This window comes from Vicugna pacos, chromosome 15 (assembly GCF_048564905.1).
Source record: "Vicugna pacos chromosome 15, VicPac4, whole genome shotgun sequence".
Lineage (NCBI taxonomy): Eukaryota > Metazoa > Chordata > Mammalia > Artiodactyla > Camelidae > Vicugna > Vicugna pacos.
The window spans coordinates 35,090,059-35,110,272 of record NC_133001.1 but is presented as its reverse complement, the minus strand read 5'-3'; the positions used below and the strand labels follow the sequence as shown (position 1 = coordinate 35,110,272).

General features: G+C 36.5%; 1 long non-coding RNA gene across 2 annotated transcripts in view; it reads right to left on the bottom strand.

Annotated features, from left to right (window-relative positions):
- Nucleotides 1-20,214, bottom strand: part of LOC116283507 (uncharacterized) — a 129,743-nt gene that overhangs the window by 90,649 nt on the left and 18,880 nt on the right. The gene's annotated exons all lie outside the window — the stretch shown is intronic.

Genomic DNA, 20,214 nt, shown 5'->3' with positions numbered 1-20,214 from the left:
TCGTAATGATTGCACATGAATGAAATCAGAATTTCATGTAGTATATAGGTTTTAGTGAAAAAAATACAGTAAAATTCTTCCACTCTCTCTCTTTTTAAGGATCAATTAATTTTGTTGTAGTCCTTCAAAACCAGAATTCCCCAAACTTTAGTACAAATGACGACTATTCATAAAAAAAGCAAGCTGATCTCTCAGAGTCTTCCAGATTCATCCTGAGGATGGGCCTACTTGGGACAATTTTGTGAACTGTCTCAGACTGGGTTATTTCCTGGTGTGATTTTCTGATTCAGCAGTAATTTGGTGAGATTTCAGGGTCTGTGGGACACTGCTATTCCCTCTGTCATTAAAATAACAACAAAATAGGTTATTCTGTGGATAATTGGAAAAATTCCTAATTAGCTTTTGTGGTGACCAGATGCTAAACAGAATCATAGTTCTGGCCCCTCTTTTTGTTGAAAAAATTGATGAATGGATAGCAGCCCATCAAAAGCTTTCCTCTGTCTGAGCCTAGCTGTGGAAACTTAATTAATGGATCCACGGATTATAAATTTGCAAAGAACCAGTACTGTTATTCTGTCACACAAAATAACACTGTCTCAGATATTTTTACTATTCCTACTGCCCTCACCTTAATCCAGCTGCTCATCACCTTAAACCAAAGCCACAATCACAACCTCCTAGCTAGACTCCTGCTTCCAGTCTCTTGTATCCCCTAGTTCTAAAATATCATGTCCACTCTTGTCATTAATCCCTTCACGAGGACCTGCAGTGGCTCCCACTGTTGACCTCATCAAAGTGAAACACCTTATTCTGTGCAGCAATCTGAGTACACCTGCTTCTGCTTTGGGTCAACTTAGTATGACCCTGGGCTTTTATTTATGATCTTTCATCATTTTTTTCCCCTTTGGTCAAATTTTTATCCATGAAGCAATATGGCAATATGTACTGGGCCTCAGATTTTTTCTACTCTTGAGGAAGTAGTTATTCATATAGAAAAACATTTAACTTACAAAGACAGGCATTACAGTTACTTATATAATTAAAAGTTACAACCTAAATGATTAGCAAAGGAGAATTAAGTGTGGCACATTTATAAAACAGACAATATAAGTGACTTTATTTGTTAATGTAACAACAAATTTAATGGATGAATTGCACTTTTTGTACAGGTCAGAACACGATGTATTCTAATTTGAATTTTGAAAGAAATCTTTAATTATCACTACAGCTCTGGGTCAAATGCAGTGTTGGATAGCAGGAAAATGGTTGATTAAAAGTATTTTAATGGCCATCATTAAAAAGTTCACAAACAATAAACACTGGAGAGGATGTAGAGGAAAGGGAACCCTCCTACACTGTTGGTGGGAATGTAAATTGGTACAGCCACTCTGGTATACAGTATAGAGATTCCTTAAAAAAACTAAAAATAGAGTTACCATATGATCCAGAAATACCACTCCTGGATATTTATCTGGAAAAGACAAAAACTCTAATTCGAAAAGATACATGTACCCTGATGTTCACACCAGTACTATTTACAATAGACAAAACATGGAAGCAACCTAAGTGTCCATCAACAGATGAATGGATAAAGAAGATGTGGCATATATGTACACTGGAATACTACTCAGCCATAAAAAAGAATGAAATAATGCCATTTGCAGCAACATGGATGGACCTAGAGATTATCATACTAAGTGAAGTAAATCAGGCAGAGAAAGGTAAGTATCATATGATATCACTTGTATGTGGAATCCAAAAAAAAATGATACAAATGAACTTATTTACAAAACAGAAAAGGACTCACAGACATAGAAAACAAACTTATGGTTACTAAAGGGGGACATGGAGGGGGAGAGGGATAAATTAGGAGTTTGGGATCTGCAGATACACCCTACTATATATAAAATAGTTAAACAGCAAGGTCCTACTGTATAGCACAGGGAACTATATTCAATATCTTGTAATATCCTACAATGAAAAAGAATATGAAAAAGAATATATATACATACATATGTATAACTAAATCGCTATGCTGTACACCAGAAACTAACACACATTATAAATCAACTATAATTCAATTTAAAAAATTAAAAATAAAATAAAATAAATTATCTTATCTTGAAATATGTTTTTTAAATATTATTTTAAAGGAACTTAGGAAAAGCCTGCAATTTGACAGGGGAGGTAGAGCACTTGTCACAAATTCATGTGAGGCTCCATAAAAGGTGAAGTCAAGGTTCTCCGATAAAAATTGTGACCTTGGAGATTCATAATCTTCATAAAAATGACACTGAGTCCTAAAATAGTGTTCTAGATCATTGAGAGGGTCTTGATCATGAACTGCAGGGTGCCCAGAGCATTGCCTGATAGTAAAAGGAGGAGAAATGGAGAAATGTACTCTCTGTTGGAAAAAGACTGTCATTGCTGGAGGAAGATCAGGGTCCTTATGCACATCTTCCATGCTAAGGCAACTCTAGATAAAGATTTTGCATAAACATAACCAACAAACCAGAAACAAACAAAAATTACAGTGTAATAGTTATTCTCTCTCCCTCTCCCTTTTTTGGGGAAAGCCACTGGCACAAGCCATTCTCTTCCATGATTATATACCAGAGATTCTCTGGCATTTAACAGGAAAAGAGAAAGCTTCAGAAGATCCAGGTAAAGTTTTGGTGGAAAAGACGAACAAAGGCTTTAATCTCAGCCCCTGGGAGGTGTCTCGCCTCTATAAGTAGAAGCAGATTTGATATTCATTCCTTTAATTAAAACCATCTGATGCACAAAAACCCCTTCTCAGTTGCCCTAAATCACTTATTTTCCATCTTCAGTTTATCTTCCAATAAAGCATGTTATCGTTTGTTCTGAAGACTGATAACTCAAGAGTAGTGAATAATGGAAAAATGACAAAACTTGCTATACATAATCAGCTGGCAAAGGAAGGAGAAATAACAGCTGCTTGACTGTTGAAAATATATTTTTAAACTGAACTTGTAAGTCAGTATGAATGCCAAGTCACAGATTTTCTTCAACAATCTCAAGATAGCTTAAAGCCATACAGATAAGAGTTTCTTGGTGGCTATTTTCTACCCCTTTGGAAGGATATTGAGCAGGGGGAAGGGATGTTTTTAGAGATACAGTGGCTCAAGATCCCAGGCCCTCAAATGTAAATGTCAACTGGAACCGGACAGTGATGTTGTTACAGACTCATTTTTGTCGGCTGTACAGAGTCAACCTCCATGAATTCAGGTACACACAAATTTATAGGGAAAAAAAAACAATGTTGCCCCAAGAGGTTGATTGGCAGTCAAATTTTGGTAAATTGAAATAAATATAAAATAAATACTCAGTGTAATAATGGAACTTGATCTTTACAGGACTCTGGATAATCATTTTGCAAGATAAGGAATTTTTTGAGGAACATGTTTGTTCAGGTGACTCAAGATGGAATCCTAGCTCTTCCCCTTTCTGGCTCTGTGACAGTTGGTAATGGATTTAACCTTGAGAAGTCTACTTCTCACCTATAAAATGGACACCATACAATCTTATTGGGAGGGTCTATCAAAATGAGAGCATGGATATATAAATGATTTGTTAATTTTATTTATTAATTTTTAAAAATTATGAAATTGAAAAATACAGAGAATAATCTAACAGATACTCATGTACCAACCACTAGATTTAAAAACTAGTAACTTTTGCCTTCTTTTCTTTTTTTTTAGAAATAAAATATTAGCAATGCAGCTGATTGCTCCTTATCCCATCTGTTAACCTTTCTTCCCAGAGTTAACCACTATCTTGAAATTGGTGTGTATCTTTCTCAACTTATTTTTATATTTATTATACATGCACATATCCCTAAACAATATATAGTATTGTTTTGCAAATTTTATATATTTACATAAATGAAATAGTTTAAAATACTTTTGCAGTTGCCTTTCATGCAGCATTAATTTTGAGATTTAGCCATATTGATGTACTAACAAGTAGTCTATTCGTTTAAGTTATTATCTGGTGTCCTATTATATGAAATTATTTTTTCCTCAGTAACTGAGCTTGTTTCTAATTTTTTGTACATCTCTTCTTGGGCATATGTGGGATGGTTCTCTGGGTTTTGCATCTAGATGTAAAATTCTGTAATGATGTGCCTCTAGCTTTGCTAGATATTGCCAAATTACTCATCAAAGTATTTGTACCTGCCACATAGGAGAGTTCCAGTTTCTCCATTTTCTTCTCAACAATTAGTATCAATTTATCCTCCTCAACAATTAGACATCTTCTTGTTCTGAAGTGGTATCTCACATCAACTTGCACTTCCTTGATAGCAACTGAGGCCGAGAAATTTTAGGTGTTTCAGTGTTCTCTTCTATGAATTTTCTGTTCACATTCTTTGCCTATTTTATTACTGTATTCTTTGTATTTTCTTACTGATTTGCAAGAATTATACTTATTTTTAAATTTATGTGTGACAAATAGCTTCTCCCAAGTATGCGGTTTGTGTTTTAACTTAGTTCATATCTTAGACCATGAAAATTTTAATTCTCAATATAATCAAATTCAATAGAGTCAGAAAAGGAAATCAACCTTTTCCTTTATGATTTGTGCCTGTGGCATTTGCCCTAAGAAATAATTAATTTCACTATGTTCACAAATATATTCTCTCCTCATTTTTTAATTTCAAAGTTCCAATATTCACACTTGAATCTGCCTATGAAGAAGGGTTGGAATAAGTTGTACTTGGTTTTTTTTTTGCATGTAGACAGCCTTAGTTGCAGCTACTTGAATTGTATTATTGATCCTTTTACCCTGACTTGTAAGGATACCTCATATACATGTGTCCCCTACACCCAGCTGAGCTTTCTCTTCTGTAATTGGTCTCTTTTCTTTGACTTGAGACAAATACCGTGTTTTCTTAAAGTTAATATAACTTTGTTTTTATACTTGCACATCTCCTTAGTCATCAAATAGTCGTGACTATTCTTGGCCCTTTTCTTCTCCATATGACTCTCAGCCTGTAAAACTCTGCAAAAGCAACCTGTGGCAATTTGATAGGAATTGCATTAAAATTTGCAGATCAACATGAGAAGAAAGACTATCTTAATGATATTGAGTCCCTCATCCATTACCATTATATATTTCTCCATATATTTAGTTTTTTTTGTTATTCAATAATATGTTGAAAATTTCTCCAAAAATGTTGTGTCTTTACATACATTCTCTGTTACTTAACGTTTTTGTTGCTTCTGTAAATAGATCCTTTTTTAAAATTAAAATTTTCTCATTGGTTGTTGCTTGTAAATAAGATTATTACTAACATTTATGTGTTAACTTTTTATCAGGCAACTTTGCAGAACTCGCTTAAGTTCCAATTATCTGTGTATTTTCTTGTATTTCTCTGTGTAATTAAATAGTCAGCAAATAATAATTATATATTTTTCTTTCTAATCATTAATTTCTTTCTTTTTTCTATATAATCTTTATTTTTTTAAAAAATTGAAGTATAGTTGATTTACAATGTTGTGCTAGTTTCAGGTGTACAGGAGTGATTCAGTTATACATATATATGTATATCTTTTCTTTTTCATACTCTTTTCCATTATAAGTTATTACAAGATATTGAATATAGTTCCCTGTGCTACATAGTAGGTCCTTGTTGTTTATCTATCTTACATATAGTAGTGTGTATCTGTTAATCCCAAACTCCTAATTTATTCCTCCCCATTAATTTCTTATTTTTTAAAATCTTATTGCACTGGTTAGAACCACTAATATGAGCAGAAAGAATTATAACAGAGATCCTCATCTTGTTCCCAATCTTAAATAAATTGCCTCTAATATTTCACAATTAAGTATGATTTTCACTGTAATGAAGAACCATGTATTAGATTAAAGTTATTTCTTCTATTCCTGATTTGCTAGGAGTATGTTTTTCTTTTTAACCATAAGCCAGTGTTAAAATTTTTTGGATGTCTTTTTTGGGGGACATATATTGGGATGATTTTATGGCTTTTCTTCTTTAAGAGGTAAGTCATATCAATAGATTACCAATAACTGAATCATCCTTGCATATCTAAGATAAACCCTACTTGGTCAAAATTTAACATACACACATGCATATGTGTACAGACACCCCCGACTGGAGTTATTTTGCTAGTATTTTATTTAGGATTTTTATATCTATATCATTAGTGAGATTTTTTTTCCCATCAGTGATTTTTTTCCCCCATACATTTCTTAGTTTTAGTAGTAAGGGTTATACTAGCTTCAAAAAATGAGTAGTGGACCTTTGTATCTTTTTCAAAACTCTGAATCACTTGTACAGAAAATAAACTACCTGGTAAAGATTGCTGGTAAAACTTTGACAGCATTTTTTGTTTTGTAGTTGGAGCTTTACCGATCACTTTTAAACTTTATATAGGGTTACGCTGGTTTTCCATCTTTTCATTAGTCAATGTTGATACTTAATATTTTCTAGAATTTTACATTTATTGGCAGAAAGTTTTACATATTACATGTTTTAAAATGTCTCCATTCTATCTATAGTTGTATCCCTCTTTATTCCTAGTATCTATTGCTAATATTTTTTTCCTTGATGAATCTTCTAGAGATTCATATTTCCTTTGTGTGTTTTTTTTATCACAAAGAATCAGCATTTATTTTTCTGATCAATTCTAATATTTCTTTGTTTCCTCTTCTATTAAGGTCTGATTTTATGTTTGCTATTTTCTTCAGGCTTACTTTGTTGTTATTTTCACTTCTTGAGGTGCTGGGCTCATAACTGTTCTGTCTTTTTTCTTTCCTAACACATGCATTTAAAGGTATAAGGAAACCATAAATAAAACAAAAAGACAACCTACAGAATGGGAGAAAATATTTACAAATGACACAACCAATAAGGGACTAATTTCCAGAATGTACAAACAGCTCATATAGCTTAATATCAAAAAAACCAAACCACCCAATCAAAAAACAGGTTAAAGGCATAAATAGCCATTTCTCCAAAGAAAACATCCAGATGGCCAACAGGCACATGAAAATATGCTCAATATCACTAATTATTGGAGAAATGTAAATCAAAACTACAATGAGGTATCACCTCACACCAGTCAGAATGGCCATCATTAAAAAGTCTACAAATAATAAATGCTGGAGAGAGTGTGGAGAAAAAGGAACCCTCCTATGCTGATGGTGGAAATGTAAATTGGTGCAGCCACTATGGAGGACAGTATGCAAGTTTCTTAAAAAACTAAAAATAGAGTTACCATATGATCCAGCAATCCTACTCCTGGGCATACACCTGGAGAAAGCTATCATTCAAAATGACACATGCACCCTAATGTTCACAGCAGCACTGTTTACAATAGCCAAGACATGGAAACAACCCAAATGTCCATCAACAGATGACAGGATAAAGAAGATGTGGTGTACATACTACTACTCAGCCCATAAAAAAGAACGAAATAATGCCATTTGAGCAACATGGATGGACCTAGAGATTATCATACTAAGTGAAGTAAGTCAAAGACAAACATCATATGATATCACTTATATTAGGAGTCTCTAAAAAATGATAGAAATTCTATTTACAAACCAAAAATAGATTTATGGACAGAGAAAACAAACTATGATTACAAAGGGGAAAAAAGGGAGAGAGAAATTAGGGGTGGGGGATTAACAGACACACATTAATATATATAAAATAGATAAACAACAAGGTCCTACTGTATAGCATGGGGAACTATACTCATTTCTTGCAATAACATACAATGGAAACTAATCTGAAAAGAAAAAAACATGTATATGTATAACTGAATCACTTTGCTATCCACGGGAAACTAACATTAAATCAACTTCACTTCGATAAAAAATTTTAAAAATAAAGGCATATACCTTTCTTTTTGAAGAATACTTTGGCTACTTCTGAGATTTCATGTTACGTTTTTATTGTCATTCAGTTCCAAGTATTAAAATTTCCAGCATGACGTCTTCATTGATTATGAATGATTTAGAAGCATGTTTTTAAATTTCCAAATGCATATTTTCCTCTATCTTTTAGTTGCTCCTTTCTAATTTTATTGCCTTCTATAATCTTTTTAATGCTGCTATTTTATGTCTGTTTCAGATTGTTCTCTTGTCTATTTCTGTTGTCTAGTTCTAGGATTCTTAATTTGACCCTGTTTGTTAAGTCTGTTGGTTTTCCCTCAGTGCAAATAATTTCCAAGTGTTATTCATTGTAAGCTTGTCTTCAGTGCAGTAGTTTTACATGGGTTTCCTGTGCCTTGGATTGTGGACATTTCTCTACAGGATATTTTGTATTTGTTTCTCTTGGGAGCCCCAGAGTTTCAATGGTCCAGGACCTGTATTTTTTTGTTGTTATTGCTGTTGTTGCTGTTGTTAATTTCTCAGTATGCTATTTCCTTATCACATAGGTAGTGTAAATTTCATGCCCATATTCACCTAAGTCAAAGGTTTGAGACTTTTTCTTCTTTTTATATGAATTATCATGAGATTAAAAAAAAATGTCTTATGTTTCTGGGTTGACATTGAAACTCCAGTCCCAGCCAGGATACCCTCTCGGCCACTGAGACCCTCAGCTTGCATTCTTATCACTATAGAGCTTAGTAACTTCATTTCTGTAACTCTCTTTTGAGATCAGCCATTTATTAAAAAAAACAGTTTTGGTTATATTTTGGAATTTATAATTTTCTAAGAGTAGGAGGAGATGCGTGATCAGATCAGACAAACTTGTTACAATTTATGTACAATTTTATAAATGTATGCTAGAGATACTTCTTATCTTATACTGTAAACTATCATACCTACAGGAAATTATTCTTGTAAATAATTGTCTTTATGTATTAGTTTTGTTTAAAGCAGCATACACATAATTATTTTAAATCAAGTTTACGTAGAGAAGGGAACTCTAAGTATGAATCACAGTTCTGTTCTAAGGTTGTCTTAGAACCTTGGAAAAATGGATGAGTCCTGGCTGTAGGGAGAAAAGACAATTCCATTTGCTGTTGATTTATAGGAATATTTACATTTACATCATTGTTAATTTTCTGGACCAAGATCAATTGGACCCTGCTGGGCAGTGCAAAGCCAAGAAGCTCAAAGTGATGTGTGTAGTTTCATGAGTCTAAAATGATGGATTTTGGCATTTTGATAGATTGACAAGCTTTGTACTTGTCGGCTTTTTCACTAAATTTTAAACACAGAAATGGGCTTTTTTTCCCCCACATGGAAAATACTAAGAATTTATTTCCTAAAGAATGATTTTTTTCCCCAATTCTAGGCCTGATTCTCTCTGACAGGATGAAGTTTTGTCGGCAACAGAGGAGATTTCCCTTGGCTGGCCAGAAGCCCTGTCTACTGCACTTCTGAAATATTAGCTGATACATTCAAGTTAACATGAATTCTCTCTCCTTTTTCAAATGTTTATTACTCCCGGACTTTTCATTTTGCATTGCTACAAAAACTCTTTTCAAAAAGCAGAGAGGTCGTGAGTAGACTCACTTTCACACCAGAACTGTTCATCGTTTTGTTGTGAAAATAATTTGACAGTTTAGGGAAAATCAGTAACTTGATTATTTGAGCTGATACTTGAAGGTGTTACTTGAGTTAAGGTACCTAATATGAGAAGGAATATAACTTGATTATTTGAGCTGATACTTGAAGGTGTTACTTGAGTTAAGGTACCTAATATGAGAAGGAATAGACTAGCAAGCTTAAAAGTTTATGGATGTTAATGCATTTAAAAGGTACAGCTCCTTTAAGTAATTGGTAAAGGAAATACAAACAGGATCCTAATGAATAAGTATCTAATTGTTCTTCCTAGCTTTTGACATTGATGGATATTTGTCATTAAGAAAAGAGTGGGCCACCATCAAAAGTTTACAAATTATAAAGGCTAGAGAGGGTGTGGAGAAAAGTGAACCCTCCTACACTGTTGGTGGGAATGTAAATTGGTACAGCCATTATGGAGAACAGTGTGGAGGTTCCTTAAAAACTAAAAACAGAATTACCATATGATCCAGCAATCCCACTCCTGGGCATATATCTGGAAAAGACAAAAACTCTAATTCAAAAAGATACATTCACCCAAATATTCATAGCAGCACTATTTGCAATAGCCAAGACCTGGAAGCAACCTAAATGTCTATCAACAGATGACTGGGTAAAGATGTGGTATAGTTATATATAAAATGCAATACTACTCAGCCATAAAAAGAGAATGAAATAATGCCATTTGTAGCAACATGGACAGACCTAGAGATTGTCATACTAAGTGAAGTAAGTCAGACAGAGAAAGACAAGTATATGATATCATTTATATGTGGAATCTAAAATAAAATGATACAAATGAACTTATTTACAAAAGGGACTCATCAACATAGAAAACAAACTTACAGTTACCAAAGGGGAAAGAGTGGGAGAAGGATAAATTAGGAGTTTCAGATTAGCAGATACAAACTACTATATGTAAAATATATAAACAACAAGGTCCTACTATATAGTACAGGGAACTATATTCAAAATCTTGTAATAAACTATAATGGAAAAACATCTAAAAAGAATATACATATATGATATCATATATATATATCACTTGGTTGTATACCAGAAACTAACAAAACTGGTGGCCTTACCTTCTGTTAAAAGCTTTGGTCTGACTGAACCAAAGGACTTTAGAGGAGATTGGGGTAAAGGTGGAGAAGTTAATCAACCATCACTGTGACCAAGGTATGCTCACCTATCCTTACGTGGTCTACATGAGGCCAGACCTAAAGCATCATCAGGTAATTGAAAAAATAAACTTTGGGATAATTTGATGCAGATGAACAATTTAGCAATTTGTCATTTTGTGTCTTCTCAAACTTTCTACTTATTTTAGCTCTTCAGGGTAACTAGACGGAATTCAGGGTGCACAGCTAGTCAAAAAATCTTTGACACTCTACTTGACAGCTGGTATAGGGAATTTCTCTTTCTGAGATACTACTTTCATTAGCTTTACAAAGAAGCTATTTTGAAACTCTCAAAGACACCTATCACAGTGGTGAAGCAGAGAATTAGACTGTCTCTGTTCAAATCCCAGCTCTGCCATATTCAGAGGTTACCCTTGACAACGTTGCTTCAGTGTCCCATTTTGTAAAATGCAGATAATAGGAGTAACACCCTCACTGGGTAGTTGGGAGGATTAGAATATACATGGAAAGCACGTGTGTCCCATGTAGTGAGCATTCAGTATCATTCATTGTAATTAAATATGCATATATTCTGCATGGAAACACACTCTAAGTACCTGAAGTATAGCTCTTATGAACATATTAATGATTGAAACAGTATCTACCATCCTTTCGGGAAATAAAATTTGATTTTTCTCCTGAGAAAGCAAGTGATCTGTCTAGGTCGATGATTCTATGAAAAAAAAAAATGCCTTTTTGGTTATTTCAACCTCTTTGGGAGTGAACCCTAGACGAGGAAATTCCAATTTTAGCTCTGACTGTGCTTTGCTGGTTTCTCATCTTTCTAATCCAAAATTTAATGAAAGAAATCTGATTTTCACATCTGGGCAAGAGGAACTTAAATATCAATTTTTTTTTATTCATATTGTCTCATCCAATTCCTTTAATTGTCTTTGCAATGTCATTTTTGCTGTACAACCCACCACCTCTTTTCCTTTTGCTGTCCAGAACCCAGGCTTTTCCAATTGGAACTATCCACCCTGGCTTTTGAAATGCTAGCTTTTCAGCTACGAATGGAGTGTGTGTAAACTGCAGAAAGCCTGTGCTTGTGAATTTCTGGTTTGCATTAGACCATCATGGTTTATTGTTCTGAAGGCTCTTGAAGAAGTGTTCAAATCCATGATGCCATGCAAACCCTCCAGGGTGAGTTTCTTTCAAATGGTTGTTCACTTGACATTCCTGCATTTAGAAATCACTTGGGTAAACCTTTAGATACAGTTCATCACCATCATGTTTCAAATGAAGATAATCTAAACCCCTTGAAAGCACCCATAAAATATGTAATTGCCCTTGAAAATAAACACAAATCATTTCCTGGTAAATATTTGTTTTACCAGAACACATCCCACTTCCACAAGCTGTAGTCTGTACACCACTGCTGGCTAAACCCACAATTTTTTTTTTTATTGGTTCACTGTGGTCCTGAGTCAGGGACCGCTTCTAAAGCATTTTTGTTTTTGTTTTTATCAGTTTTTTTTTGAGTCAAAAACTAATAGTAGACAGAGTAAAGAATCTTTCAGTAATTCCACTGTTGACTTCCCCAACAGCAGCTTCTATTATTCCCTGAGCTGATTTGCTGTTGCTCATTAGACTTCCTCTTAGCCCTTGGCAATCAAGACCTTCCACATCTGAGTTTTTGACTCATACCTCTCTGAACCGCCTAGCAATGCTCCTTTTCCTCTGCAGACTGGTGTGTAAGGACCATCCCCAGAGTCCCTTGTCCTGTTCTTGACCTCTTACTTTGTCTGATGCTCTCCTTCCTTCCAGCTCTGCACTTTCACCTCTAGCTCCCTTCTGACCTCTTGCTCTAAACATTCTCTTAGTCTTGACGAGTCACCACCCCCTAACTCCCCAAGAAGTTTGTCATGTCCAATTTCACTGACCTAGACATTCTTGAGTTTAGAATTCAATCTGTGTGCATGTGAAGAATATTCTCACATACAGCTTTGGATTTCCAGCACTCCCAGACCCCTGCTCTGGCCCATCCCAGCTGGACTGTAAGAACAAAGATAGCTTTTATTGCTTAGGCATCTCATATCACATTGAAAAATTACTCTAGCATCCATGTCTGTACATATATTTTGTTCATTGTCTCATCTATGTCTGATGTACCTTTGTTTTCAAATGACTGTTATAGTGTATATTAAGCCTTACATTATTGAAGGCAATTCCAAAATAAGTTTTCAGATGTAATCTTTCAAATATCATGTCTAGAATTACTATCTTGCCTTCTCATTATCTAAAAATCTGGAGGAAAAGTTGGGGAAAAAAAAACAGGAGGAGAAACTGGGGAGGCTGGAAAATCTTGTCTTGAGAAAGTCAAGGAGGGGCTGCAGGGTACGTGGAAGATACCAAAAGGGATAAAAGATTTTCCAACTATGTGATACATCCATATTTGCTTGTTCATTTCTTTTTCATAGTGTCCTTTGTCTCATCAAAGTAAATCATCATGAGCAAAAGAAAGCTGGTGGTATGTTGCTTAGGAAGGCGTCTTATTAAGTTTTTGATTTACATTTATGGATACATCAATTCAGTCTTCCTGGATCTCAACCTGTAAGATCACTGTCCTGGAAAAAGTTAATGAATTAATTTGACTGCAGAGCTCTTGCTTAGTCTGCTAATGTATAATCATTTATGAATATTGCAATTATTCATAGCTGTTTAAGAATGGAGAATATTCCAAGCGGTCTCCACTGCACATGGTTGAAGGTATTTTCTTGAGTGCTTCGATCTATGGAATCTCGGCCTATCAATCCCAATGAGGACTGCTCATCTCAGGAAAACCCCTGGTATCCAAAATGACCCTTCTTAACTTTACTATTCTTGGGATTAGGAGTAAAAGGAAAGAGAAAACTAGAGCACATTTACCTGTCAGGCTGGGCACAAGTCCCATGAGGCACCTTGCATTAAACTTCTGGAAAAACATTTTACATGATGTTCCTTGTGGGAAGTTGGGATAAAATTAGGGAGCAAGCAAAGGCTTCTGCTGACGTCTGCAGCTGTTTTAATCTTTGAAACTTAACAAATGTGCATGATCACAAACCTCAGTACCATTTTCCTGAATTACTCAATGGAATTGTATGGAGTGGCTATGATGTGGAGGCATTATGCTTGGTGCTAGGGGCAGGGTGATAAGGAAAAAAACTAACTTCATGGAGCTTACATTTCAGTGAGGGAGGCAGATAGCAGTAAACAGTTACACAGTTTTATATACCACTTCGCCCCTATAACACTCACATAGTAACCACTGGCTGTGGAAAGTGCCAGGAAGGAAAGGTCCAGAGAGCTCAGAGAGTGTTCCTGTAAGATGAGGTTGAAGAAGTCTTCCTTGGGGAGCTGAGGTTTGAGACATGAAAGAGGTGGCATTAATGAAGGCTGGTGGAGGTGTGGGTGGGTAGGGGGACAGGAAGAGGAAGTGTGATAGTTACGTTTATGTGTCAACTTGACTAGGCCCAGGTGTTTGGTCAAAGGCCAATCTAGATATTATGAAGGTTAATTTTAGATGTGGTTAACTTTTAAATCAGTAGATTTTGATTCAAGCAAATTACCCTCCATATCGTGAGTGGGCCTCATTCATCAACTGAAGACTTCTAAAACAAAGATTGAGTTCTCCCAAAGAGGAAGGGATTAACATTTTGCCTCTAGACTGCACTGTAGAAATTCTTCCCGGGTTTCCAGCCTTTTGACTTGAGACTGCAACATCAACTCTTGCTTAAGCTTCCAGACTGCTGGCCTGCCCTTGGATTTTGGGCTTGCCAGCCCCCAAAATCAAGATTAGCTAATTCCTTAAAATAAATAAAAATAAATCTCGAGAGAGAGAGAGAGAGAAAGAGAGAGAGAGAGAGAGAGAAAGATAGTACCCCATTGGTTCTGTTCTCTGGGGAACACTGATTAACACAGGAGGTGAAGAAGACTTTAGCGTAAGAAACCTCATGCGCAAAGAAAGATTCTGAGGTCGGAGGGAGCTAGTGTTTGAGGGAATAAAAAATAAGCACTATTGCTGAAGCATGGAGAGCTAGTGTGGGAGGGGTAGCCAGGCCAGAATTTTGTGTTGTGAAGCCCCTTTTGAAAAGCTGGGACTTCAAATACACCTGCAAATATTAATTTCTTCAATTTGTGTAAGATTCTATTTTTTGAAATTCACTCAATTTTCCAATTTTTAATTAAGTATGTACATATTATTCAGTCTTACACTTTTCCTACCACATGTAAGATTTCCATGAACCACTTACATAGACTAAAATGTTCCTTCTTTTCCCTCTTCTCATGTCTCCTTTTTCCTTTCCATACCGTGTGTTACCTCCGTGGACATTTCCTCTTTGGACCTTCAAGCTACCTGTGCACCTGTGCATTTCTGCTCTCTGGGTCTTTAGGTCCAACTCCACATTTTAGTTCCCTAGTTTATTCACTCTCAATCACCCCTGCTCCCACGTTCTTCACTGTGATATTTAGTTCTGGGACCCTGTCTTTCTTTTGAGAAATTATCCTTCTCATTCTAAACTGTGTTGGGGATCTGCCTTCCCCCAGCTAAAGTGGAGGATGTGAGCAGGACAGGAAGCTGATTCTTCCTCATGGGGTCTCTCTGGAGAGATGGGCCACCCAGGTTTTCACCTCTGCCCCAATTTCTATCCTTTCTGCAACTGGATGTTCTTGATCCTCTAAGCTACCCCGTATACCCTAGTAAAACCCTTCTCTCCTTAAGTTATCCAGAAACAGTTTCTGTGGCTTGTAGCCTGAGAAGCCTACCACTCTGGCATTAAAGGAGAAGGGTGAAGAGTTTGGTATGTCTGGAGAGAATGCAATTTGTGGGAGCCCCTGGAGATGAGACAGTGTGGAGCCAGGTTTTAAAGGGTGACAAGAAGAGACCCCAAAGATGTTGGAAATAAAGCTGTTCTCTGAGAAGACACAGATGGAATGTCTGCAGTTATTGAGAGAAGGCAGAAAGAATCAGTTGGGCCCATCAATGAGTTTGTTTTTGAAGAGTTCCAGAGTATCTCCCAGAATTCCAAGGGAGAAACAATATCTAGGAGATGGCGTGAATTCTGTGCATAATGTGGGAACTTAATCCTCTGCTTTGTGCCAACAGAAAATGACTGGTCAACTTGGACTGTAGAAAGTAGAAGCCAATAAAGCAGAGTCATGGGAGAGAGCTCCCTGGATGTGGTGCACATAACTGCAGGGACACGGATCAGCCTGGGGGCCACAGCCAGAACCATCATCCTCTTAAGGGACATGGATCAGCCTGGGGGCCACAGCCAGAACCATCATCCTCTTAAGGCTCCAAATGGCTTAACAACTTACTCTCCTGAGAAAACTCCAGGGCCATAAAGAACCTTATTATATAAAATGGCTTTTCATGTAACTCTGCTTCTGAGGGAGGAGTATGCAGCTCAGGCCAAAATGAGGATTAGAGCTTGTCTAGCAGTCACGTTTCAATGAAAATTAATATGCTGACAGTTTTGGTTCTTACATGAATCTTGTGGGATTAGTTAATGTGCATTCACTGCTGAGATACCACTTGAGCTTCTGAGCTTATGGATCTGAGGATAAGGTTGTAGACTGGTGAATTTATCCATTCAAATCATATTATGAAGCCAGAACTTCTTTGCATTCCCATAAAGCCACATTTTTTTTTTCTATTCTAGGAAGGGAGTGACATGATCAGATTAGAAGGAACACTGGTTTCAGGGCAGAGAGACTCTGGCAAATGGGAGACCAGGTAGGAGGTTGCTGTAAGGGCCCTGGGGAAAACTGAAGAGATCTGAATGAAGGCTACAGCAGTGGGGAGAGAGGAGATGTCAGCTGCTGGACTGAACTAGGGTCTTTAGATCTCGATAACCTGTAGGTTGTAAAGGGTAAGGAATTGGCTGGGATCAAGGATAGCTAAAGGATGTCTTACTTGTCATTTTCCTTTCACTAAATAACCTTATCTGAATTCCCACAAACAACTCCGTAACAGTTGAATTGTGACAGCATAAAAGAACAGAATCTGAGTTCAATTAGTGCTATGTCAGCCCATCACACTAGACCACGGATTCCCTGAGAGGTTTAGCAACATATTGGATAAAGTGAAATTAATCCTTTAGAGCCACAAGTTGACATATGTCTATGCTATGAATCCATAAACTATACTGGAAGCATTAGAAAAGGAAGCTAAAAAATGCTAGTGAACACATCTGTGTTCTGTCCTGCAAAGCAACCCTAGTTCACAATGTCATTTCCTTTTGTTAGTGTTGAACCAGGAGGAGGCTCTGAAATGTTCACATTGTTGACCTCTACAATCCAATGTGTTGTTGGTTGCACCCCTGCACAAACTTGACGAAGCTTTGCAGTCAGATCCCTGTTTCATGTGATTCACTATCTCAAATTTAGAAAAGGCTACGATGCTAACTGCAAGTGACAAAAGCCAGAGAATTTCAAGTTCTGGTTGGCTGCTCTGGGTTATAGTCCCTTCCAGGCAAAGTTAGAGCTGCCAGCTGCATTAATGAAAATGACCAGCCTGTTGGGAGAATAATCAGGAGGTGCTGCAGATAAGACATTATTGAGATTTAAAACTCTCCTCAACTTTTGGCTTCATAGTTAAAATATTTCTTTCGTTTTAAATAGCAAGCTGTAAGTGAATTTTGTGACTTTTTACTAGCTTGCATAACTTAAAGGGCTGCATGGTTATGTGATGAATGTAGGGTCATTACCGCAACCAATCTTGATGTTGGAGAGCAGACTTTTGGCTTTATTCTGTGTGAAACAGTTGCAGATTTGCCAATAAGTCATGGAATACAGTAGTTCACATGTGACCTGGAGCCCCAGCCACAGACCTTTTGAAAAGTGAACCTCACTGATGCTTGAAAGAACCAGAAACCTGTCTCATCTGATTCCTTTGAGCTTATCAATACTTCACTTTTAGGAGTACAAAGAGGCCTTTGTGTGCTGAGCTGATAGGCTCTGCTGGAAGAAATGTGCCAACAAACTCACAGAGAAAAGAAAATAGAAAGGCACTGTAGGCACTGAAAAAATGAACTGCCATGTTTTTATTCACTCTGTGGGCCCACAGCTTTATGCCGAACAGATCAGGGACATCAAAATGCTGGTATGGCTTCTTAAGTAAATGCCTGCTCCCTCCTTTAAATTCTCTTCTGATTAGCAATCCTGTGTATAACAGGCTCCAAATGCCAATATGCCGAATATTATTAAACAGCACAAGCTTCTCAATTTGGGATAATAAAAATTATATCTATTCTTATATTTTAACTAATGGGTGCCAATAGAACTCTCGGTGGGGGGGCTTATTTCCTGGGCTCTAATCCCCAGCTCAGGAGTCTAAATTTTTTTGCATTCAGTGCTGACTTTTGAAAGCTGGAGGTTTTGATGGCAAATCTCCAAACATTAAACTGCACAGCAGAAACATCCATATAAGTAATCCTACTGTAAAACCACTTTTTTTGTAGCATCTCTGAAACCATCCACAGTTACTGCAATTGTCACTGTCACCCTTCACATGGTGTTGCTGTTTCAGTAGATTTACTGTCCTGCCAATGTTCTCATATATATGCATGAGGAGAGGAGATCACATTTCTAGTAAACACACTATCTTTCTTTGAATACTGTGCTTCATAACACTTGTTCTAAACTTGTTATTCCCTACTCTGCACCCTACTCTGCAAACCCATGAATCTTAACATTCCATCTGGTACACATAGCTGGAACGGTGAGTTTTACTCTGTTGCAGCAAAAATAAATTTTATACAGGGAAGAAAACTTGGCAGCATTCTTATGTGGCTTTTGAGCATGCCTTGGCACACTGCCTTTGCACAATACTGGCACTATGAATAATCAAGAAAATCACAGAAATTTTATGCTTTGACTTCTCCTTTTTCAAAATCTGAGTAAGTTTGGTTTCTAAAGAAATACCAATGAGAGCACTGTGAGCTCTTTAATGGTAACTGGCTGTGTAAACTTACCAGGTTGGATTCTCCAGGAGACCAACTCTGACAAGGAAATCAGCACACAGGAGGGGTACTAGGGAGTATTCTTGGGATCAGGAAGTGAGAAGGAATGGAACAAGGAGGATGTGTCAGAAGGAGAGATTGGCTGCGGTTCCGTCTAATCAGGGCTCAGCCAACCCCCTAGGAAGCTCTGAGGCTGGCATGGTCCTTTGGAGTTGTGCCAACTTGGAATGAGGGGAGCAGGCTCCAATAAGGTTGACCAGTCAGTGAATACAGCCTGCCCTAGGAAGGGGCAGTGACTTTTGGGTGACATGGCTTTCTTCTGTTGAGGCACTTCCCAAGAAGGCCTCTCCATAGGGAGCTGTCATCTGACAATCTTCCCAGCAGGTGGGGAACCAATTCTCCATTCCTGAAGTGGGACTCTGGACAGCACAGTACAGTATACATGACAGAAACCAAACTAGAAGCAGCTTATGTGAACAACTTCGCTTTCCTTTATGGTGGTTTCTGATGGAGACACAATTATGGTATGGATGGGTAGAGTGAGAATTCTTTTATCTCCAGCACCATCAGACAAAGTTCCACTATACCCTGATGCTACAGACCTATCAGGCAAGCTACAGAAGGATTCTTAGATTGGGTTGATCTCTTTGCCTTCAACAAGCCTTGTCATCATTGTGCACTCAGCACTATGTAATCTGATTGTTTCCTAATATTCAAAGTGGAACATGTATAACACTATGTCATCTTTGTTGTTTATGCAAAAAGATCAACTGTTTAAAAGAGAGCATTGTGTTTAGTTGATATATCTAATTCTTAAATTAGGTAGGACAGTGATCCTAATCGCTCCCTTTTTATGACATTAACATTAGCATTTTGAAGAGAACTGGCCAGTTATCTTGTGTAGACTGTCCCTTATTCTGGATGTGCCTGATTGTTTCCTCATATTATTATTTAACTTTTTCCTCCTCGGGATGGGAACTTAAATAGGTCTAAAGGCTTGATAAGATTCTGGTTAGACATTTTGATAAGAATACTTGACTATATCTATTTTGAAAAAGAAAAGTTGTAAAATGCATTCTGGAGCTTCAAAATGTATGAAGTAAAAACTGAAAGAAAGAAGGTAAAACAGATGATTCTAAAATCATAGTTGGAGACTAAAGACTGCTCTCTCAGCAATTAATAGGAAAATAAGACAAAGAGAATTAGTAAAGACATAGGGGATCAAAACAAGACTATCAACCATCTTTACCTAATTGATATTTATAAAACATTATATACATTATACTCCAATATTGAAGAATAAACACTCTTTTCAAATGTAAATGGTATGCTTATCAAGATAGACCGACCATATGTTGACTCATAAAATAAGCCTCAATAATTCAAATAAGACTGAAATTATGCAGAGTATATTCTCTGATCATAATGTCATTAAATTATAAATCAATAATAATAAGATATCTAGGAAGTCCCCAACATTTTGGAAGTTAAACAAAACAGTTATAAACAATTATGGGTAAAAT